We start from the raw sequence: 24,590 nt of genomic DNA on the forward strand, positions 1-24,590 counted from the left end.
GCACCTTACTAAGCAGTTGGGAGCCTACAACAATAAACAGACACATTCCCTGCCCACAATGAGATTACTGTCTAGAGTAGGGGAGTCAGACATCAATACAAATAAATTACAAAGACATACATAAGTGCTGTGCTGTGTGTATGGGGGGGAAGACAAAGGGAGCAAGTCAGGGCAATGCAGAAGGGAGTGGGAGAACAGGAAAGGAAGGGCTTAGTTTGGGAAAGCCTCTTGGAGGAGATGTGCCTTCAATAAGGCTTTGAAGCGGGGGAGTGTCTTTGTCAGATTTGAGGAGGGAGGACATTCCAGGCCAGGGCTGGGGGTCAGTGGTGAGACAGGCACAGAGAAAAGCTTAGCAATTAGTACAGTGCTTTCACACAGTAGGTGTTTTAATAATATTCGTATTCGTTAAGCGCTTACTATGTGCAGAGCACTGTTCTAAGCGCTGGGGGAGATACAGGGTAAACAGGTCGTCCCACGTGAGGCTCACAGTTAATCCCCATTTTACAGATGAGGGAACTGAGGCACAGAGAAGTTAAGTGACTTGCCCACAGTCACACAGCTGACAAGTGGCAGAGCCGGGAATTGAAACCATGACCTCTGACTCCGAAGCCCAGGCTCTTTCCACTGAGCCACGCCGCATCCAAATATATATATATATGTATATATATATATACACACTCACACTACTAAATAATAATAATGATACTTGTTAAGTGCTTAATATGTGCCAAGCATTGTTCTAAGCACTGGGTAGATACTAATTATTCAGATCAGACACAGTCCCTGTCCCCACTTGGGGATCAGTCTTGATCCCCATTTTACAGATGAACCAACTGAGGAACTGAAAATTTAAGTGACTTGCTCAAGGTCATTCAGCAGACAGGTGGCGGAGCAGGGATCAGAACCCAGGTCCTTCTGACTCCCAGGCCCATGCTCTATCCGCTGGGCCTCGGTGCTTCAGCACCCTAGATAGAAAATGTTATCAAATGCTAAAGATCACAGTTACTTGCCGATGCAGAAAATGGAATTCAGACTAGAGGCAGAGGCCTGGCATTTTGGGACTAACTCACTGGGGATAATCCCCCGAGGCTGCAGTTGAGCTGTGCACAGCTATCTCTATCAATCACCATGTTGCATTTAGAATTGGAGTTTCTTTGATGCTCTTAAATCCACAGCCTCTAAAGTAAACATGTACTGTCCTTCAACCTCCTATCAGCCAGTCAATCTATCAATCAATTGTATTTATCACTTACTGTGTGCAGAGCACGGTACTAAGAGCTTGGGAAAATATAGCAGAGTTGGAAGACACTATCTCTGCCCTTAAGAAACTTATAGTCTATAGTGGGGAGACAGACGTTAAAACAAATTACCACTATATACACAAGAACAGAAAACGTGCCTGTTATTTCTGTTGTAATGTACTCTCCCAAGCACTTAACACAGTGCTCTGCACATAGTAAGGCCATGGTAAATACAATTGATTGACTGAATGATTAAGAGCTGGGTGGCTGAGGATGGGGTGAATAAAGGGTACAAATCCAAATACAAGGGCGACACACTTCCCTCCTCTCCCCTTTCCTTCCCATGTACCACCTTCCCTACCTAGACCTCCAGGTTGGTCCCCATCGATTTTAGAAAAACCAACATAAACCGTTCCGATGGTTTCAGATGAAAAAAAATGAAGCATGGAATATGAGGTAGAAAGAAACAGATATGTTTTTACCCAACTCAAAAAAACCAAATTATTTTGTCAACAAAAATTCAAATGACCCCAACAAGACTAAAAAATCCACCCGTCAGGGGTCATTGCTTGGGCTGAAGGCAAAGGAAGGTCCAGGGAGCCCCATAGAAATTCATTAGGTTTCGGTGCCCTTGGGGAAGGATGGGATGGCATCCATCTCAGCAATGGGCCAGCTGAAGGCGTCATCTCGGAAATGTTAGAGATTGCATTGCCAAAAAACGAAATGCCTGCTTATTTTTCATCTGAATTTTAATGGTTTTCAGCCTAGTCTGACGTTTCCTTCTCTCTTCCTTCCATCCCACCCTTCCTCCACTGTTGTCCTTCCTTTTTTTTCCCATGGCATTTGTTAAGCGGTTACTATATGCCAGGCACTTTACTAAGCGCTGGGTAGATACAAACTAATCAGGTTGGACACAGACCCTGTCCCACATGGGGCTCACAGTCTTAATCCCCACTGTACAGATGAGGTAACTGAGGCCCAGAGAAGTTAAGTGACTAGCCCATTTTTTTTTTTATGGTATTTGTTAAGTGCTCATATGTGCCAGGGAATGGACTGAGCACTAGGGTAGATACAAGTTAATCAGACTGGAAACAGTCCATATCTCACATGGGGCTCCTAATCTTAGACCCCATTTTACAGATGAGGAAACTGAGGCACAGTGAAGTGAAGGGCTTGCCCAAGGTCCGACAGCAGACAAGTGGCAGAGCCGGGATAAGAACCCAGGTCCTTCTGACTCCTGGGCCCGTGCTCCATCTACTAGGCCACACTGTCCCCTCCCCCCTGCCAGGGACAGTTAGCAGCAGGATGCCCTGGTGAGTTCACATGGGAGATCACTGCATGGGGTACTTCTGGGAATGGCTAGTGGTCGTACCTGGCCAGCCATCCCGAAGGGGCGTGGAAATGCCTGGATGATTTACTCATAGACGTAGTGCTTGTTTTTTAATGAGACCTGGTAGAACAAGCTCCAATCAGATGCCAAGAACATCTTGTTCAGCGGCAAAGACTCTCGACGGGTGGATTTCCAGGGCTCTGAGTCGCTGAGCGGAGATTCAAACCAGCTGGTACCTGTTTTCTTTTCAGCTTTATGCAGGCAGAGTGAGACGCTGTCAGCTTCAGAACGTGTAAGACTTTCGTTCTAGCCCTCCTGGGGCGGGGACATGGGAGTTTTTATTTCCAATGCCACTTGGCGCTGGCGGTGCTCAGATGATGATGGTGTGGGAAAGGGACGGTCTTGGGGAAAAGCAGTTCAAACTGGAGTGCAGAGGGGAATTTCGGCCTGAAACCCCTCTCCCGAGTTTGACCGGCGGCAGGTTCACAGTCCTGGGATCGGATCTTTGCCCCTGAGCTTTGGCTCTTTTCCCAAATGGGCGATGCCGCTCTTGCCCAGCACTCAGACGCCGCTCTCTGTCCCCTGTGCCCTCTGGGCTCTGGGTTCTGCATCCTCAGGATTTCCAGCCAGGCTGCAGATCTCATCCTATGTAGGAGGTAGGGTGGGTGAGTGACCTAATCGGTCTTCAGCCGGCCACACTGGTCCCCGGGGTGGGCACTGCAGTGGGAGCTATCCGAGCCTCGCTGAGAAGCGGCTGGCAGTGAGTTGAGGGCTGCCAAAGTGTGAAATGACATGGAGACGACACCTCTTTTGTTCTTTTCATGACATCTGTCAAGCACTTCCTCTGCACCAGGCATTGTACGAAGTGCTAAGGTAGATACAAGCTAATCAGGTTGGGCACAGTCCATGTCCCACATGGCGCTCACGGTCTTAATCCCCATTTTACAGATGAAGTCACTGAGGCCCAGAGAAGTGAATAATAAATGTTGGTATTTGTTAAGCGCTTACTATGTGCCGAGCACTGTTCTAAGCGCTGGGGTAGACACAGGGGAATGAGGTGGTCCCACATGGGGCTCACAGTCTTCATCCCCATTTTACAGATGAGGTAACTGAGGCACCGAGAAGTGAAGTGACTTGCCCAAAGTCACACAGCTGACAAGTGGCCGAGCCGTGATTCGAACCCATGACCTCTGACTCCAAAGCCCGTGCTCTTTCCACTGAGCCACGCCGCTAGGTTACACTGCAGACAAGTGGAGGAGCTGGGACTAGAATCCAGGTCCTTCTGAGTCCCCAGGTTAGTGTTTTATCCACTAGGCCACACTGCTTCTCATTGGTCGCATTCAATCGTATTTATTGAGCACCTACGGTGTGCAGAGCACTGTACTAAGCACTTGGAAGAGGATGGCATAACAATAAACAGACACATTCCCTGCCCACCAGGAGTTTACAGTCTCAGAGCAACAGGGATGCACTGCGGTGGGACTGATTTTTCAAAGTAAAAATTCACCTGAAATTCCTGCTAGGAGATGTCCAGCTGCAACTCACTGTGGGCAGGGAATGTTACTGTTTATTGTTGTATCGTACTTCCCCAAGTGCTTAGTACCACGCTCTACACAGGGTAAACACTCAGTAAATACGGTTGACTGACTGAATTAATGAACTAATTGGTACTGCCATTTTCAGGTCCCAATCTACAATATCCCTCCATGCCACTCCCCGTCCCACCCTCCAACCGGCTCATTATCCACAGGACACTTTGTTGGAGAAGGGTGGGGAGTTGCCCTGGGCAAACTTGAGGCCAAACCCCTCATTCCATGGAACCGGAAAGCTGGAGAAGGAGTTAGTGGGGAAGCCTTGGGGTTTATAAGGCCTCACAATAGGAACGATTATTGAGTCATGAATCACTGCACTGTGCCAAACTCTTGCCTGCTGACATATCCCACCCAAGGGGGAGAAAGGAGGGTGACCTAATGCTGCTTGTCAAACTCATCTGAGCTCCTCCCTGCACTACCTAATGCTTCAGCTTCGTCCGTCGGTCCGGAGGGAGTCCTCAAGGCCCACCCCGTCCTCTTAATGCTTTCCCCACCTCTTCACACACCCATAGCAGAGCAGGCAGAGCAGTTGAACCAAAGCTTTACTGGTCGTGTGGATGGCTCTGGTATGGGACAGACACACATTTTCCTGAGGGCAGCAGAATGGAAACCTCTGTGAGTATCTGCAGGTTATTGGGGTTAGATTAATAATAATGATAATGTTGGTATTTGTTAAGCGCTTACTATGTGCCGAGCACCGTTCTAAGCGCTGGGGTAGACACGGGGGAATCAGGTTGTCCCACGTGGGGCTCACGGTCTTAATCCCCATTTTACAGATGAGGTAACTGAGGCACCGAGAAGTGAAGTGACTTGCCCAAAGTCACACAGCTGACAAGTGGCCGAGCCGGGATTCGAACCCATGAACTCTGACTCCAAAGCCCGTGCTCTTTCCACTGAGCCACGCTGCTTCTCTCTAGATTAGAAGGATGAGAAGCAGTACGACCTAGAGGATAGAGTCCGGGCCTGCGAGGCAGAGGGACGATGCAAGTCTGCCACTTGTCTACTGTGTGACCTTGGGCAAGTCACTTCACTGCTCTGTGCCTCAGTTTCCTTAAAATGGGGATTAAGACTGTGAGTCCCACGTGGGATATGTACTGTGGGCGACCGATTAGCTGGTATCTATGCAATAAAAAATAAATGGTGGTATTTGTTAAGCGCTTACTATGTGCAAAGCACTGTTCTAAGCGCTGGGGGAATACAAGGTAATCAGGTCGTCCCACTTGGGGCTCACAGTTTTAATCCCCATTTTACAGATGAGGTAACTGAGGCACAGAGAAGTTAAATGACTTGCCCAAAGTCACACAGCTGGCAAGTGGCGGAGCCGGGATTCGAACCCATGAACTCTGACTCCCAAGCCCGCACTCTTTCCATCCCAGTGCTTAGTACAGGGCCTGGTACATAGTAAACACTTAAAAAATATCATTAACAAAAAATTAAGAGGGAAGATCTGAACCAACCGATGGAGAGTTCTGGGGGTGGAGCCCTAAATTCCTACTCCTTTTTAATGAAGGTTGTAATGCTGAAATATCATCCCCATTTTACAGCTGGGAAACTGAGGCCTAGAAGAGTCCAAGGATTATCCAGTTTACACTAAAGCTCAGTGTTGGAGGGGAAACATTATAGTCAATCAATCAATCCATCAATAGTATTTATTGAGTGCTTACTATGTGCAGGGAACTGTACAAAACGCTTGGGAGAATTAGCAGATATTTTCCCTGCATACAGTCTAGAGGCAGCAGCTCAGGAGAGGGTAATAATAATAATAATGTTGGTTTTGTTAAGCGCTTACTATATGCAGAGCACTGTTCTAAGCATTGGGGTAGATACAGGGTAATCAGGTTGTCCCACTTGAGGCTCACAGTCTTAATCCCCATTTTACAGATGAGGTAACTGAGGCACAGAGAAGTGAAGTGATTTGCCCACAGTCACACAGCTGCCAAGTGGCAGAGTAGGGATTTGAACCCATGACCTCTGACTCCCAAGCCTGGGCTTTTTCCACTGAGCCACGCAGGAGAACCAGTCTATTATTGACTTTGGCAAGAGGGCATGGGAGGGCCAGTCGATCACAACCTTGGCAAGAGAGGTGGTAGGAGGTTAGATAGGTCTGCCGGACAGTTACCTGCCCTAACCCTTAGGCCGCAGGCACCATCAGAGAAGCAGCGCGGCTCTGTGGAAAGAGCCCGGGCTTGGGAGTCAGAGGTCATGGTTCGAATCCCGACTCTGCCACCTGTCAGCTGTGTGACTGTGGGAAAGTCACATAACTTCTCTGTGCCTCAGTTACCTCCTCTGTAAAATGGGGATTAAGACTGTGAGCCTCAGGTGGGACAACCTGATTGCCCTGTATCTACCCCAGCGCTTAGAACAGTGCACTGCACATAGTAAGCACTTAACAGATACCAATATTATTATTATTATCATTCATAGCACTACTTGGGAATTAAACTCCTTGCTCCTGACTCAGGGCGGGACACCCAAAGTCTTAACAAGGATATTATTTTTTGACCGTTTACCGTGTACAGAATACTGTACTAAACACTTGGTTCTGCTGCCCTCAGGAAACTGGCAAATATGTGTCCTGTACCAGAGCCGTCCACACATTGAACAACCGATAAAGCTTTGGCTGGACTGTTCTGCCTGGCCAGCTCTGGGTGTGTGAAGAGGACGGGGTGCAGGGGGACTCTCTCTGGACAGACTGACGAAGCTGAAGCATTAGGTAGTGCAGGGAGGAGCTCCGATGAGTTTGACAAGCAGAGTACGATGGAGTTAGCATCCAGAGCTCCAGTCACACCCAAAACGCATCAACATTAACGTTCTCCCTACCGGCCTTCAAAATAAACGAAATAAAATAAAGGCTGATGGCATTTGTTAAGCGCTTATTATGTGCAAAGCACTGTTCTAAGCACTCGGGGATACAAGGAGATCAGGTTGTCCCACGTGGGGCTCACAGTTTTAATCCTCGTTTTACAGATGAGGTAACTGAGGCACAGAGAAGTTAAGCGACTTACCCAAAGTCACACAGCTGACAAGTAGTGGAGCCAGGATTAGAACCCATGACTTCTGACTCCCAAGGGCGGGGTCTTTCCACTGAGCCATGCAACCACTGGCTACCTCCTGTCATTTCACTATCTGCCTTCATCTATTGTCTCTATGTGGAAGACTCCCAAATCTACCTCTCCAGCTCTAATCTCTCTCTGTCTATGCAGTCTGTATTTCTTCCTGCCTTCGAGACATCTCTACTTGGAAGTCCACCAACACTTTAAACGTAACATATCTGAAACAGAACTCTTGTCTTCCCTGTAGACAATACTACCATCATCCCTGTCTTACAAGCCCATTACCTTGGCATCATCCTCGACTCATTGTTCTTATTTGATCCGCTTATTTAATCTGGCATCAAATCCTATCGGTATTAGCTTCACAATATCTCTGGAATCCACACCCTCTTTTCTCTTTTTTTTAAATGGTATTTGTTAAGTGCTTACTATGTGCCAGGCACTGTACTAAGCCCTGGGGGATGATACAAGTGGATGATACGCAGTCCATGACCCACACGGAGCTCACAATGTAATTCCCATTTATAGATGAAGTAACTGAGACAGAAAAGTTAAGTATCTTGTCCAGCCCACTTCAGTTTATACTTCATTCTACTGCCCAAATCATTTTTCTAAAAATATCATTCTGCACACATCTCCCCACTCCTCAAAAATCTCCAACTGTTGCCCACCCATCTCTCTTTCTTCTGGTATTTGCTGAATACATGACAGGCACTGAAGATATCCAGAAGATAATTGGGTTGGATATAGTACCTATCCCATATAGGGCTCTCAGTCCATTTTACAGGTGAGGTAACTGAGGCACAGAGAAGTGAAGTGACTTGCTCAAGGTCACACAGCAGACGAGTGGCAGAGCTGGGATTAGAACCCAGGTCCTCTGACTCTCAGGCCCATGGTCTTTCTAATAGGTTATGTTGATTCTCATATTCAATCTGTCAGCAAATCCTGTCGGTCCCACCTTCACAGTATCGCTAAAATCCACTCTTTCATCTCCATTCAAACCACTACCTCATTAATACACTCACTCATCCTAATCTCCCTGGATTACTGCAACAGCCTCCTTACTCATCGCCCGCCCTTCTGCCTCTCCCCACTCCGGTCCATACTTCAAACCGCTGCCTGGATCATTTTTCTACAAAAATGCTTAGGGCATGTCACCCTCCTCCTCAAAGAACTACAGTAGTTGGCCATCCACCATCCACAAACAAAAACTCTTCACCATTGGCTTTAAAGCAGTCCATCACCTTCCCCCCTCCCACTTCACCTCACTTCTCTCCTTCTACAACCCACCTGCACACTTCGTTACTCTAGGGCTAACCTTCTCACTGTGCCTCGGTCTCACCTGTCTCGCCGCTAATCCCTAGCCCACCTCCTGCCTCTGGCTTTGGAGTGGCCTCCCTCCTCTAATCTGACAATGTCTCCCCCCTAATCTAAGCCTTATTGAAGGCACATCTCCTCCAAGAGACCTTCCCAGACCAAGCCCCACTTTTCCTCATCTCCCACTCCCTTCTGGGCCGCCCTGACTTGCTCCCTTTGCTTCTCTCCCCTCCCAGCCCCTCAGCACTCATGTACATATCTCTAATTTTATTTACTTGTGCTTATGTCCGTCTTCCCCCTCAGACTATAAGATCGTTGTAGGCAGAGAATGTGTCTGTTATATTGTTATATTGTACTCTCCCAAATGCTTAGTACAGTGCTCTGCACACAGTAAATGCTCAATAAATATGATTGACCGACAGACTGAGCTTCCCAAGACTCCGTGTCCATTACTACTGCTCTTTCCTGGTCAGAGTGTACTGGTGTACAAAAGCTTTCCCCCTCATTTCCATCCTTCAGACTGTAAGCTCGATGTGGGCAGGGAACGTGTCTACCAACTCTATTGTATTGGATTCTCCCAAGTGCTTAGTACAGTGTTCTGCACACAGTAAGCGCCCAATAAATACCATCGATTGATCCCCACTAAACTCACTTCTCCCACTCTAATTGAGCAGGCTGAAACTGGGCAGGATTTTTATAGGCTCTTAGATCTGGCAACTTTATTTTCCATTCAGTGGCTTTTCATTAGGGTGAAGGCTCTTGGAAATACTTCTTTGGCTGGCCCGTGACGAAGGGGAATCCTGTATCTTTCCTTTTACCATTTTAGGCCAGTATCCCATACCTGCTTCTGTTACAGTCAATCCATCAGTGGTATTTATTGAGCAGTTACTGCATACAGAGCACTGTATTAATCGCTTGGAAGAGTACACCATAACAGAGTTGACAGACACATTCCCTGCCCACAACAAGCTCAACTGAAAACCCCATTACACCATCCAGGATGTGAGTGAACGGCTAATGCTGCTTCTCTCTTCCATCTAGGAAACGTGAAAATCTCCCTCTGGGAATCTCTACTGAGCGACTAATGACATAAGGAGATTCCAGACTTTTTCCGCATGCCAAAGGAATCTTTTACTCCCTTCCCTTTCACTGAAGCAAGCCTGTTTGATGGGCTGTAGCAAGGAGGTCCTGGAACAAGAGACAAGGAGGCAAAAGAGGAGAGAGCACTAGGTGCTGCTGTCATGAAACATAACAGAGAATGGAGAAGCAGCATGGCCTGGTGAATAGACACGGACCTGGGAATCAGATGGTCATGGGTTCTAATCCTGGCTCCATCATTTGTCTGCTATGTGACCTTGGGCAAGTCACTTCACTTCTCTGTGCCTCCATTCCCTCATCTGTAAAATGCGGATTAAGATTGTGAGCCCTGTATGAGACAGGGACTGTGTCCAACCCAATTATCTTATATTTACCCCAGCGCTTAGAACAGTGGATGGCACATATTAAGGGCTTCACAAATACCATAAAAATTATTATTATTAAACGACATGACAAGGGACAGCCTTTTCGTGTGACCAGTGGGACTCTGGGTCTCACTTTGGCCTTTTCAGTCACATGCACTCACTGATGCCAGTGGTGTCTTCAGTAATAATTATGGAATTTGTTAAGCGCTTACTATTTGCCAGGCACTGTTCTAAGTGCTGAGGTAGTCACGAGCTAATCAGGTTGGACAGTCCATGTCCCATGTGGGGCTCACAGCCTTAAATCCCCATTTAGTAGATGAGGTAACTAAGGCAGAGAGAAGTGAAGTGACTTGTCAGCAGACAAGTGGTGGATCTGGGATTAGAAGCCAGGTCCTTCTGCCTCCCATCTCTGTGCTCGATCCAGTAGGCCTTGCTGCTTTTCTTCATATTCTTTGAATATGAAGGACAACTTTATATCTAGTGAGAGGCAGGAAGAGGTGTTTTATCTAGTTTCTCTATGTTAAATGTGGTTGGTAAGATCCGCGTTACAAATGCTGGGGGAATGCCCAGCCTCTGATATTTGACTTCTGAGCTGACAAACGGCAAGATGGGATCACCAGTCAATCTTATCAGCATAAAAACAATGCTCATCACCAACACAGCTTCGCGGGATGGGACACTAGGAGAGGAAAGGTGACAGCCGGATTATCATTAGCAAGTGCCGTCGAGTTCTTTCCAATTCACAGAGACTCCATCGATCTATTTTCTCCAGAACGTCCTGTCTTCTGCCGGACGGCGGGATATCAAGCATAAAGAGCTGAAATGGGAGTGCCACAAGCAGGCTGGGCCTCATCAATATTTCAAAGACACAGTGAGGCAAACCGGTGCAAAGAGTGGACAGTTGGAAGAAAACAGAGGCGAGCAGACCCGTGTGGAATCCAGCAATTGAGGAAAGGCGACTATCTTTAGGAAGAGGCTCTAAGAAGCTCATGCTACTATCAATCAATTAATCAATGGTATATCAATAAGTGATATTTATTGAGGGCTTACTATGTGCAGAGTACATAGTACTAAGAGAAGAATCAGAAACTACCTGGTGCTGCAATTAAAAACTGTAATAATAATAATAATAATAACTGCGGTATTAGTTAAGCATTTACTATGTGCCAGGTACTGTACTAAGCGCTAGGGTAGATCCAAGATAATTGGGTTGGACACAGTCCCTGTCCCACACAGGGCTCACAGTCTTAATCTCCATTTTACAGATTGGGTAACTGAGGCACAGAGAAGTTAAATTACTTGTCCAAGGTCACAGAGCAGACGTGGGGCAGAACGGGGATTAGAACCCAGGTCTTTCCGACTCCCAGGCCCGTGCTCTATCCACTAGGCCACACAGTAAAAACGCGGTAAGGTCAATCTTTATCTGTGCCCAGTTTGGAAGGGCTTTACGTTATTTTTTTCGGTCACTACACACGTGCAAACACACACCCACACACGAACATGCACACTCCAAGTTCACCACCCGCAGTGTCGTTTTCAAACACAGAGGACAACTATTTATATGTTCAAAGTTCTAACGGTTATACAAGACTTCTCCTTTCCTCTTTCCCCTTTCCGATCCCTTGCTTTCTCTTTTTTCTTTTTAATAACCTTGCCTGCATACTTTCTTTAAACCAAACCATCTGTTTATTAGATTTTATAAGCAGCAATAAAGGCAGAGAAGACACCAAGACTCATCTGGGACCCAACACTTTGTCTGGCTATCTTCAGCCCCCAGCAGGAGGAGAAATTAAGCTGTCAGGCCTACCAACTGAGAGCCCAGCTGTATCCGCCCTGGTCACCACGTCAGGTCCCTCTAGCCAGGAAAACGCCCTTCTCAGTGTGCTGAAGGGACGGGAAAGGTTGGGGAGAGTTTGTGGTTGTGTCCTCACTACCGCACGCCTTAAATAAACCCTCTTTTTTTCTACACGAGAAGCAGCGTGGCCTAGTGGATAGACCACAGGCCTGGGAGTCCGAAGGTCCAGGGTTCTAATCTCAGGTCTTCCACTTGTCTGCTGGGTGACCTTCGGTAACTCACTTCACTTCTCTGTGCCTCAGTTACCTCATCTGTAAAATGGGGATTAAGGCTGTGAGCCCCATGCGGGGCAGAGACTGCGTCCAACCCGATTTGCTTGTATTCACCCCAGTACTTACTACAGTGCCTGGCACATAGTAAGCCCCTAACAAATACTATTATTATTATTACACAGTCGGGGCTTCTAGGTAACCTCTGCCAAACTAACTCTCTTCCCCTCTTTAAAGCCCTACTGAGGGCTCACCTCCTCCAAGAGGCCTTCCCAGACTGAGCTTCCCCTTTTCTCTCTGCTCCCTCTCTGCTCCCCCTTCACTTCCCCTGAGCTAAGCCCCCTTTCCCCCCTTTCCCTCTCCTCCTCCCCCTCTCCCTTCCCCTCCCCTCATCACTGGGCTTATTTGTATATATTTTTATTACCCTATTTATTTTTGTTAATGAGGTGTCCATCCCTTGATTCTATTTATCGTGATTAAGTTGTCTTGTTTTTGTCCGCCTGTCTCCCCTGATTATAATAATGTTGGTATTTGTTAAGCGCTTACTATGTGCAGAGCACTGTTCTAAGCGCTGGGGCAGATACAGGGTAATCAGTTTGTCCCACGTGAGGTTCACAGATAATCCCCATTTTACAGATGAGGTAACTGAGGCACAGAGAAGTTAAGTGACTTGCCCACAGCCACGCAGCTAAGTGGCAGAGCCGGGAGTCGAAGCCATGACCTCTGATTCCGAAGCCCACGCTCTTTTCACCGAGCCACACTGCTTCTCCAGTGTAAGCCCATCAATGGGTGGGGATTGTCTCTTTCTGTTGCCAAACTGTACATTCCAAGCACTTAGTACATTGCTCTGCACATAATAAGCGCTCAATAAATACTATTGAATGAATGAATGAACCTTCTCTCAGATCTCTCGAGGATGGGAGTAATAAAGACGGAGGGGAGTTTGTTTATTATTCCTTACACAGGGCTTAGAGGTCCCAGAGGAAAGCACAATATGTAGTTTAGGATCCCCAAACCAATCAAGAGTAACCGACCACTGGGAAGCAGAGTGGCCTAGTGGAAAAGCTTGGGCGTGGGAGCCAGAGGCTCTGAGTTCTAATCCCAGCTCTGCTGCTTGTCCACTGGATGATCTTGGGCAAGTCACGTAGTTGATAGAGCACGGGCCTGGGACTCAGAAGGTCATGGGTTCCAATCCCAGCTCTACCACTTGTCTGCTGTATGACCTTGGGCAAGTCACTTGACTTCTCTGTGACTGAGTTACCTCATCTGGGAAATGGGGATTGAGTTTGTGAGGACCACTTGGGACAGGGACTGTAGCCTATTCAATTTGTTTGTATCAATCCCAGCACTTAGTACAGTGCCTAGACATAGTAAGCGCTTAACAAATACCATAATTATTATTACTTCTCTGCGCCTCACTTTCCTTATCTGCAAAATGGGGATTCAAAATGAGGAATTAAGGTGAGCAGATGAGTGATGAGTCAAGGAAGGCTTCCTGGGGATTCAATATCTAATAATAATAATAATGATGGTATTTGTTAAGGGCTTACTATGTGCCAAGCAATGTTCTAATCTCTGTTTTAAACCCTGGGGTGGTTACAAGCAAATCAAGCTGGACACATTCCCTATCCCATATGGAGTGCACATTCTTAATCCCCATTTTACAGATGAGGGAACTGAGGCCCAGAGAAGTGAAGTGACTTACCCAAGGTCACACAGCAGACAAGTGGCAGAAACGGGATTAGAATCCATGACTTTCTGACTCCCAGGCCCATGCTCTATTCATTATGCCCTCCCTCCTACATAGACCGTGAACCCCATGTGGCACCTGATTACCTGGTATCTACCCCAGTGCTTGCTGTAGTGTTTGGCACATAGTAGGACACTACATCAGCATCATCAAAGCATAGCTTTAGGTCCCTATTTAGACAGCTGCTATATGGTGTGCTGAAATGGGACAACCAAAAGCAGAAAGGGCACAGGAAATTCTTCAAGGATACGTAAAAAGCAACCTTAGAAAATGTGACATTTGCTAGCACAATAATAATAATGATGATGGTGTTTGTTAAGCGCTTCAAGTACTGTTCTAAGCGCTGGGGTAGATACAAGTTAATCAGGTTGGACGCAGTCCATGTCCCACATGGGGCTCACAGTCAATCCCCATTACACAGATAATAATAATAATAATGTTGGTATTTGTTAAGCGCTTACTATGTGCAGAGCACTGTTCTAAGCGCTGGGGTAGACAGGGGAGTCAGGTTGTCCCACGTGGGGCTCACAGTCTTCATCCTCATTTTACAGATGAGGGAACTGAGGCACAGAGAAGTGAAGTGACTTGCCCACAGTCACACAGCTGACAAGTGGCAGAGCTGGGATTCGAACCCATGACCTCTGACTCCAAAGCCCGTGCTCTTTCCACTGAGCCACGCTGCTTCTCATGAGGTAACGGAGGCACAGAGAAGTGAAGTAACTTGCCCAAGGTCACACAGCAGACAGGCAGTAGAGCTGGAATTAGAACTAGGTCCTTCTGACTCCCAGGCCCCTGCTCTATCCACCAGGCCACGTTGTTTCTCACAATGCTGAGAGCATGGCTGGCTTTAGACGGTGAGCGAGGCAGACACCTGAGGGAATACTGTCAGAGAGGGGCCATGGCAATTGAGAATTTGAGAGTGCCCAGCTTCCTTTTGCCCCTTTGGAAGTGGCTCCCGTGTTAACTGGGACCTAGGAAGGACCTGCCATGGATACCAAGCCAGGCGGGGGTCCCTCAAAGTTCTCCAAATTTGGATATTCATGCTGACTGCTGTATGACATCAGTACAATATATTGCATGTCCAGTGAAAGACATTAACCCTCACGTGCTCACCTAAATATCCACTTTCCTTCTTTTTCTTCCTCCCTGTCCTTTATCGGAGTGTTTCTCTCCCCTGCTGATTATAAATACATGAAATGCAAGGATTATGTTTACTGATCTATTGAACTCTCCCAAGCATTTAGTTCAGTCTCTGCACACAGAAGGTGCTCTGTATTGTTGATTAATTGACCCTAGGGAAGGGATGGCATTTTATCTTCCCGCTCAGAATGACCAAATAATAATTGAGGTGTTTGTTAAGCACTCACTACGTGCCAAGCACTGGGGAAGAAGCGTGGCTCAGTGGAAAGAGCCTGGGCTTCGGAGCCAGAGGTCATGAGTTCGACTCCCGGCTCTGCCACTTGTCAGCTGTGTGACTGTGGGCAAGTCACTTCACTTCTCTGTGCCTCAGTTACCTCATCTGTAAAATGGGGATTAACTGTGAGCCTCACGTGGGACAACCTGATTACCCTGTATCTCCCCCAGCGCTTAGAACAGTGCTCTGCACATAGTAAGCGCTTAACAAATACCAACATTATTATTATTATTACTAAGAGCAGGGGTAGAAACAAGATAATCAGGACCCACATGGGGCTCACAGTCTAAGTAGGAGGGAGAACAGGTATTGATTCCCCATTCGGAAGATGAGGGGACTGAGACACAGAGAAGTGAAGTTCCCAAAGTCACACAAAAGACAAATGGCAGAGCTGGGATTAGAACCCAGGTCCTCTGACTTCCAGGCCTGGGCTCTTTCCACTAAACCAGGCTGCTTCTCATCATGTCTGAGGCTGGTGCTGGTTGAGAGCCAACAGCTCCAGACAGACCAGCCGGGTGGCTGCAAACAAACAGAAGGGGCTTTCTGCCAGCGGAAGCTTCAGGAGGACTGTGAGACTGAGAGGCAAAACTCAAATGAGCACCAGCCGCTGAAATCTGTAAATATGTCACTCTCGGCAGGGGCGGTTTTTGTGTGTGCCTGATGCTTTGGGACTATCGATCTTACGTGGGCCTTCTCAGCCTGTTTGTGACATTTTTGAATACTGGGCCTCAGTTATCTCATCTGTAAAATGGGAATCGAGACTGTGGGACAAAGGGACTGTGTCCAACCCAATTGAGTTGTATCCACCCCAGAGCGTAGTACAGTGCCTGGCACATAGTAAGCACTTACTATTTTGTAACCCCCCCCCCCCATACATACATTGTGTATGATCAAGCACTTAGTACAGTGCTCTGCACATAGCACACCCTCAATAAATACCAGTAATTGATGCACCGTTCATCAGGATCGACGTCTTAGATCAGCATCTCTGCAATCCCAAAGCGGACGGCCTTGTGCCCCTATATTTATGCCTCTTCCTGATGGAGGCCCAGACTGTCAAGTCTGTGAATAGTAGACAGAAGAGAGGAAATTTGGATGTTGGTGCTTGGCAGGATGGAAAAAGATCACAACCATAATGGATACTTCACTGACAACTTTACTGAAGGGCCTTCATGTTTTTACAACCGTTAATTTGCTAAGCGGCTCTGTGAAGGACAGTAAATACTTGTTAATGGGAGCCTGACCAGACGTACAAATGGAAAAGTTGGTGCATTGATAGCTGGGAAAGGGCCAACAAGGGACAGTGAAAGAATGAGGCTGCTGGGGCTGGAATCCTGGATCCTAGATTCCCATTCCACTGAAGTAAACTACAGATTACACTGCTTTTTCCTAGAGAGGATTAAAGAGAACCAAAGTGCTAAGGCCCCTGAATTCGGAGACGATTGCAGTGCACAATCCTGAACCTCTGAAGGGAAGAAAGCGCTTAATTTCCTGCCTCACTGAAAACACCGGAATGCTTTCAAGTTTAGAGCTCTGGCATTCTTATATTTCGATGAAAAAAAAGATACGAAGTCTTGAGTACTGCGGCCAGAGAGTAATTGAGATTTTTGGAAACTTCTTATGTGGGGAGCAATGACTTCTGGGAAGGTTCCCCTAATGGGTCCCAGGTGGGCCCTCTGAACTCACTGCAAACTCACTGTATGAGATGGACACCGCAGCATTCACTGGCCTTGAGAACTCTGTTCTGCTCCTGCCAAAGGCCTGGCCTTCAATCAATCAATCAATCAATCAATCCTCCACAGAAGGAGAGAGGCCTGGATTGCATGGATCTCTTAGTTAAGGCTCCTGGTTGGGGCTAGAAATTCCTTCCTTTCTGTGGCAATTAGTTTACCTTTTAGTACAGTGCTTGTGGCACAGAGTAAGCATTTAACCAATACCACAGTTATTACTATTATTATTTTTATTATTATTATTATTCACCTTCTGAACCCCGAGGGGCCTTATTTGAGCTGTTTGGCCACAGATGTTATTAATGGGAACCAAGTCACCCAGGCCTAAGATAGGCAATCTCGGTGGTAGCCCTGAAAATGTCAGGCATGTAATCTTTAGAGCACGGAGAGATTCCTGAAACATCAGGGCACGCGTCCAGAACTCCATCACGGCTCTCTTAAGCCTCCAAGACACAGGCTGGAGAGAACGGAATCTATCCCCTTTTAATCCCCTGAAAGCCTTTCCATTAGATCTCATGTCAGGATTCCAGCCCCAATAAGGAAAACCTTGATACAGGGCCTTTTCTGGGCTGTGCCCTTTTGCCAGGAGTCAGATTTGTTTTGGTTTTCCCAGAGATCTTCAGGGTTCACACCTGCCAAAGACAGTGGGATTCCATATGCACTGCTCAGAGGTGCTTTGTCCAACAACCAGTCTTCTCCACTTCCGAACAGACCTTAATTCCCTGAGAAAACCAACACAGCTGCATCGGTGAATTGGTGTTTAGAGAGCCAAGACACCCTGCTGGCTGGCACAATCTCTTTCAGTTGAGCCCCTATGGGGCCGCTTGAAAGATTATAAGGACAGAGCAGCCTCAATTGTCTAGCCTTCCATTTATCTAAATTCTTGGTTATGCACTTCCCTTGGAAACAGTGAGCACTTGGTTCCTGACTTGGCCAAAGTTTTTATGAAACCCAGTCTTCCAGGATTGAACATGGGTTCAGCCTCTGCGAAGCTCTGGGATCTGTGGTTTCTCACACAGTAAGTGCTCAGTAAATACGACTGACTGACTGTGGGCAAAGCGCATCTTGGTCTTTGCACAAAGGCATAACGATTATCGTCGATGGTATTTATGGAGCACTTACTGTGTGCAGAGCACTGTACTCATCGCTTGGGAGGGTACGATACAACAGAGTTGGTAGTCACGTCCCTTGCCCACGACAAGAGAAGCAGCATGGTATAGCAGATAGAGCATGGGCCTGGGAGTCAGAGAGTCGTGGGTTCTAATCCAGACCACCACATGTCTGCTGTGTGAGCTTGGGCAAGATTTACTTCTCTGGGCCTCAGTTACCTCACCTGTAAAATGGGGATTAAGAATGTGAGCCCCATGTGGGACAGGGGCTGGGTCCAACCTGATTAACTTGTATCTACCCTAATTCTTAGAACAGTGCTTGGCACATAGTAAGCACTTAACAAATACCTTAGTGATAATTATTATTAGTAGTAGTATTTATTAGGCACTTTCTATGTGCAGAGCACTGTGGTAAGCGCTGGGGGGAGAATATACAGATGGGAGTCAGACACGGTCCCCATCCCTCAGGAGGCTCCCAAACTAAGAGGTTAAGTGGGTAGAAGGGACTGGAGACAGACACAAGGAATGATGAAACATTAAAACACAACCCAGACAAAATAAAAACAAAATCAGCAGGGAGCCAAACTCTTGATAAAAAGAAACCAGCAGACCTCAAGAGCCGGAAGAGGAGCTAGATAAAGGGAATGCTCGCTGGGGTCAACCTGAAGTCACCCGGCACAACTGCGCCAACTCCCTGGGGAGGGCACTTGGGTAAGGGTGGCCGCAGGATGATGAAGATGAAGTATTTGATCGATTGGATTCGTCAGTCAGTCGATCTTATTTATTGAGTGCTTACTGTGTGCAGAGCGCTGTACTAAGCGCTCAGGAGAGTACAACATAACAATAAAAATAGACACATTCCCTGCCCACAACGAGCTTACAGTCTAGAGGGATTAGCTGGCGGGGATCAGAATTAGGCAATGGGGAGAGGGAAAAAACTGACTGCAGCATTCCCCAGACTAAGCCCCCCTTTCCCAGACTAAGCCCCGCTTTTCCTCAGCTCCCTCTCTTCTCCCCATTGCCCCGACTCACTCCCTCTTCTCTACCCTCCTGTCCCATAGCACTTGTGTATATATGTACATATCTTTAATTCTATTTATTTATATTAATGCCTGTTTACTTGTTTTGATGAGTATATATATCTATGTCTATTTATATTGATGCTATTGATGCCTGTTTACTTGTTTTGATGTCTGTCTCCCCTCTTCTAGACTGTGAACCCGTTGTGGGCAGGGATTGTCTCTCTTTATTGCTGAACTGTACTTTCCAAGTGCTTAGTAAAAATAATAATAATGGTATTTGCTAAGTGCTAACTATGTGCCAAGCACTGTTCTAAGCACTGGGGTAGATAGACGTTGATCAGATTGTCCCACCTGGGGCTCACAGTCTTAATCCCCATTTTACAGATGAGATAACTGAGGCACAGAGAAGTTAAGTGACTTGCCTAAAGTCACACAGCTGGCAGGTGGTGGAGCGGGGATTCAAACCCAAGACCTCTGTCTCCCAAAGCCCGTGCTCTTTCCACTAAGCCAGGCTGCTTACAGTGCTCTGCACAGAGTAGGCGCTCAATAAATACGATTGAATGAATGAAAGAGTGGGGTGGGATTATAGGAAATGAAAGCTGAATTTTTGTAAAGCGGGTGGCTCTTTCCACTCTGCCGCTTGCATGGAGAGTAACTTTCTCGGGACGAGAGTGGGAATTAAAGAGAGCCATCTCTGCGCGGTGAACTGGTGAGGTGGTCTGTTCTTCGACCAGGACTGATCGATTGGGTCAAATTTCACTGAGATGGGGAACATTATGAAACCGGAGGAAGAGGGTCCAGGAACCCTTGAGAAGCTAATGGTAAAGCTCAAGTCTCAGTTTCAACCCATTTACCCGGGGATAGCTTGTTTGGGCCTCACTAGAGGGCACCGCACACCTCTTTTAGTATAACTGTGGCCCTTCTACGCAACTTTTTAAAGTTGTGGCAAAGATAAGATGAAACTCTAATCCCCGAGGGCTCTCATGGAAACTGGCTGAGCTGGGCTACCTCTCGGAGACATTCTCCAAACAGTGGCCGGGTCGAGGTAATGAAGATACAGCTGTTTCATTAACAGCTTTGGTTTTCAGTGGTCGCGGATACATTTTTAACATTTTGCTCCTCGAAGAAACTTACCTGAGATGATCTTGGCCTGAGAACCAACCTGGGTATTTTTAAATGACCCAAACAGAAACGCTCTCCTTTCTAGGTCCCCACCCGGACCCTAACTGCTTCGATTTGCATTTTTATGGCTCAAAATAAATTTGACTGACAAAAGGATGGGATATTTCCAGAAAACAGAACCCCAACCAGAGGGCTCCGCAGACAGCACTCTGCCCCTGGAATCTGCAGGGTGGTTATGCGTTCCAATGAGGAACTGTGTCTGAAAATGGGAAAAACCACAAACCGGCAGCCTTGACCCAAAAAAATCTAGTTTATCCAAACACTCCCCACAAAGTGCATGCAACAGCTGCTATTCCAAGGAACTTCATCAAGGCATTCCCCCCTTTCCTCCTCCTCTCCCTTTTAACTGTGTGTTTTTTGGGAGGACAGAATGGAGAATGTGATAGCCCCTAAGCTCGTCCTCTCACAATAATAATAATAATAATAATGATGTTGGTATTTGTTAAGCGCTTACTATGTGCAGAGCACTGTTCTAAGCTCTGGGGTAGATACCGGGTAATCAGGTTGTCCCACGTGAGGCTCACAGTTAATCCCCATTTTGCGGATGAGGTAACTGAGGCACAGAGAAGTTAAGTGACTTGCCCACAGTCACACAGCTGACAAGTGGCAGAGCCGGGAGTCGAACCCATGACCTCTGACTCTGAAGCCCAGGCTCTTTCCACTGAGCCATGCTCCTTCCCCAGTAATGATAATGATGGTATTTGCTAAGCACTTACTATGTGCCAAGCACTGTTCTAAGCGCTGGGGTAGATATAAGGTGATCAGTTTGTCCCATGTGAGGCTCACAGTCTTAATCCCCATTTTACAGATGAGGGAACTGAGGCACGGAGAAGTTAAATGACTTGCCCAAGGTCACATAGCTGGTAAGTGGCAGAGCTGGGATTAGAACCCACGACCTCTGACTCCCAAGCCCGTGCTCTTTCCATTAAGCTACACTACTCCTCTAGACAGTAAGGTCATTGAAGGCAAGGAACGTGTCTACCAACTCTGTTATAATGTACTCTCCCAAACGCTTAGTACAGTGCTCTGAACACAGTAAGTGCCCAATACAGTTGACTGATGATAAATGTGTGCATGTGTGCATGATGATAAATGATCTCACCAAATGTCGGGAGCCAGTTCATGAGAGCCCAGAGAAGCTCAGGCGTTTGTCCTGTAGCTGGATGAGGCCATCTCTTGTTTGCTGTAATAATAATAATAATTATGGTATTTATTAAGTGATTTCTCTGTGCAAAGCCCCCTTTCAGGGTTGCACCTGAAGAGTTTCCAGTACTCTAATAATAATAATGTTGGTATTTGTTAAGCGCTTACTATGTGCCGAGCACTGTTCTAAGCGCTGGGGTAGACACAGGGGAATCAGGATGTCCCACGTGGGGCTCACAGTCTTAATCCCCATTTTACAGATGAGGTAACTGAGGCACAGAGAAGTTAAGTGACTTGCCCACAGTCACACAGCTGATAAGTGGCAGAGCCGGGATTCAAACTCATGACCTCTGACTCCAAAGCCCGTGCTCTTTTCACTGAGCCACGCTGCTACTCTACCAGTCTTGACTATGGGAGGGAGAGTCAAGCAGAGGCCTACCCATTTCATTCCTAGCTTGAGCAGTGGCTAACGAGTAGCAGGCAATCTGCTATAAGTCAAAACTCACTTGTGCCGTGCAGCAGCAGCGTGGGATTGTCGAGGGCAGAGACTCAAGTTTACTGCATGGAAGAAGGCAACTGTAAACCACTTGCATATTTTTACGAAGAAAACTCTACGGAGACACTACCAGAATGATTGCAGATGGAGGTGGGGCGTTCGGGGAGAGATGTATCCATGGCGTCGCTATGGGTCAGAGACTACTCGACAGCGTAAGATGAGACAATGTGCCAAGCACTGCTCTAATGCAGATACAAGGTAATCAGGTTGGACTCAGTCCTCTCACATGGGGTTCACGGTCTTAATCCCCATTTTACAGATGAGGCAACCGAGGCACAGAGAAGTGAAGTGACTTGCTCAAGGTCACACCGCAGGCAAGTGGCAGAGCCTGGATTAGAACCCACGTCCTTTGTCTCCCAAGCCCTGCCACTAGTGCTCTTGCCACTAGGCCATGCTGCTTCCCAATTCATGAGGGGTTTCTCATCCACCCCAATAAGAGTAATACTAATTTTAACTGTGGTATTTGTTAAGCACTTACTGTGTGCCCAGCACTTTATACTGGACATAAAAGCAGCTGGTGCTGGATCCAGGCCGGGCAAGGGAGGGACCAGCCTGTCCATTATGAAGTCGAGTGGCTGGCCTCCCTGGGCCACTGGGTCATTGTTGTTGTCTTCAGCTGCCACGGTCCTTGTCACCTCACCCTGCCTAGTGAGAGACAGGGAGAGGGAAGGCCCCGGAGCTCTAGAAATTTAGATCATTGAAACGTAGAAATTCCCAGGCCACCTCCCGGAAAGGCCGCCGCATTCCCCGGTCTTCCAAGCAACTCTTATTTCACCAGGGGCCTTTAGGGTCAGCCATTTGTCCTCTGGGGACTAGTTTTCTGGCCGTTGCTGCTGCTGTTACCATTAATCTAAACAGCCTCCTGTCACTGTGTGCATGGGGTGCCGTCAGAAGCAGCACAAAGTCCTCTGCCCTTTCTTAGCCCTTCCCGCTGGAGTCTGTGCCACGAGGAGGAGGAGGACTCTCGGTTCCGGCTCTCCGTGGGGAGTGGGAAGAGATCCTCTTTTCCGGGTCTGTTCACAGGGACTTAGGAGTCTTGGGCAGTTCGGAGAGCTCGGCTCAGGAGGAAGTGGCTGCAGGGCCCTCTTGGCACCTCTCCCTAGACTGTAAATTCACCGGAGGCAGGGAACGTGTCTACCAACTCGGGTGTACCCTCCTGAGTGCTTAGCACAATGCTTCGCACACAGTAAAAGCTCAATAACTTGACTGATTGCCTGATCTCCCCTTTTCACCCCTGGGGATACCTCGGCCTCTTCTGGAGCTTGGCAGTTGATTCACTGAAGATTTTTGGAATTGCTGTTTTCTTTAAAATGGTTCTGCATTTTTTCTCAAACCATCTCAGAGCTCTTTATCAAATAATTCTGGTTGTCCCCACTGGTGGTGGGAAAACTGCCCCCGGAGAGAGAGATGCCAGATCTTGCAGAAATCAAGTGCTTAAGTAGAGTGCTCTGCACATAAGGCTCAGTAAATATCCCTGATTGGTTGATTGATTGATCTAGACAATGAACCCACACTGGAACCCTAAATCCCTGACTCAAGCCCTGACCCAGGATGATATTTCCTTTCAGAAAGAACGGCGAGACACGGAGCTGCAGTAAAGAATGTAAAGATGATCCAAGAGAAATGCTGACCTCAGTTGGAAATCTGTAAAGTGCTCCAAGGAGAAACTAAGAATTTTGGGAAGATACCTGACTCTATCTGAGCTATGCGCCTAGCAACTCTTTCTGCCAGAGCCAAATTCTTACAAAGGCAACAGAGCCCACAGACCAGGAGCTGGGAAGCAGTGGAGATGCCTAGAAGAAATATAAGTGTCTTAAAAATACTTTTTTCATTCAGTTGTATTAATGTTTCAATGTGCTATAAGTTCTCATGGGTCCTAAAAACAGCAACCCACCAGGTCGTTGGTTTGGGTGTCATTTCTTTATGGGGAAGCGGCACTGTCAGGTTTGTCACACCTCTGCCGCGTGACTTTGGGGAAGTCACCTAACCTCTCTATGCCTCAGTGTCCTCATCTATAAAATGGGGATGATCTGCTTTCTCTTCTACTTCAATTTTGAGCCCTCTGCAGAGGATTTGAGCCCATTGTGAGCAGGGCTCATCTCTATTTGTTGCCGAATTGTACTTTCCAAGTGTTTAGTACAGTGCTCTACACACAGTAAGCGCTCAATAAATACGATTGAATGAATGAATGAATGAATGAATGAATGAATGTGTCTGATGTGGGTTTCTACTTTCTCTCCAGTGCTAGGCACTTAGTAAGCATTTAATAAAAGCCATCATCACCATCCTCATCAATATTTTTTAATGGTATTTGTTAAGAATTTACTATGTGCCAGGCACCAAACTAAGCACTGGGGTAGATACAACCTAATTAGGTTGGACACAGTCCCTGTCTCACATGAGGCTCACAGTCTTATTCCCCTTTTTACAGATGAGGAAACTGAGGCACAGAGAAGTGAAGTGACTTGCCCAAAGTCATACAACAAACAAGTGGTGGAGTGGGGATTAGAACCCAGGTCTTTCTGACTCCCAGGCCTGTGCTTCTATCCACTAGGCCGTACTGTTTATCAAATTATTATTATTATAAATTATCACTTCATCTTTGGATGTTGGTCAGAATTCTC

The 24,590-nt window shown here is 47.1% G+C and overlaps 2 long non-coding RNA genes across 2 annotated transcripts; one reads left to right on the forward strand and one right to left on the reverse strand.

Moving 5' to 3' along the window:
* Positions 1-2,705: 2,705 nt before the first annotated feature.
* On the reverse strand, positions 2,706-21,453 carry LOC120638408. Its single transcript, XR_005660057.1, has 3 exons — positions 21,370-21,453; positions 16,164-16,286; positions 2,706-3,216 (listed from the first exon to the last, which is right to left on the reverse strand). It is a non-coding gene; the product is annotated as an uncharacterized LOC120638408 (long non-coding RNA).
* A 1,151-nt stretch (positions 21,454-22,604) lies between these two features.
* On the forward strand, positions 22,605-23,862 carry LOC120638415. Its single transcript, XR_005660068.1, has 2 exons — positions 22,605-22,977; positions 23,535-23,862. It is a non-coding gene; the product is annotated as an uncharacterized LOC120638415 (long non-coding RNA).
* The last annotated feature ends 728 nt before the right edge of the window (positions 23,863-24,590 follow it).

The sequence above is a fragment of the Ornithorhynchus anatinus genome, chromosome 5, assembly GCF_004115215.2.
Source record: "Ornithorhynchus anatinus isolate Pmale09 chromosome 5, mOrnAna1.pri.v4, whole genome shotgun sequence".
Taxonomy (NCBI): domain Eukaryota; kingdom Metazoa; phylum Chordata; class Mammalia; order Monotremata; family Ornithorhynchidae; genus Ornithorhynchus; species Ornithorhynchus anatinus.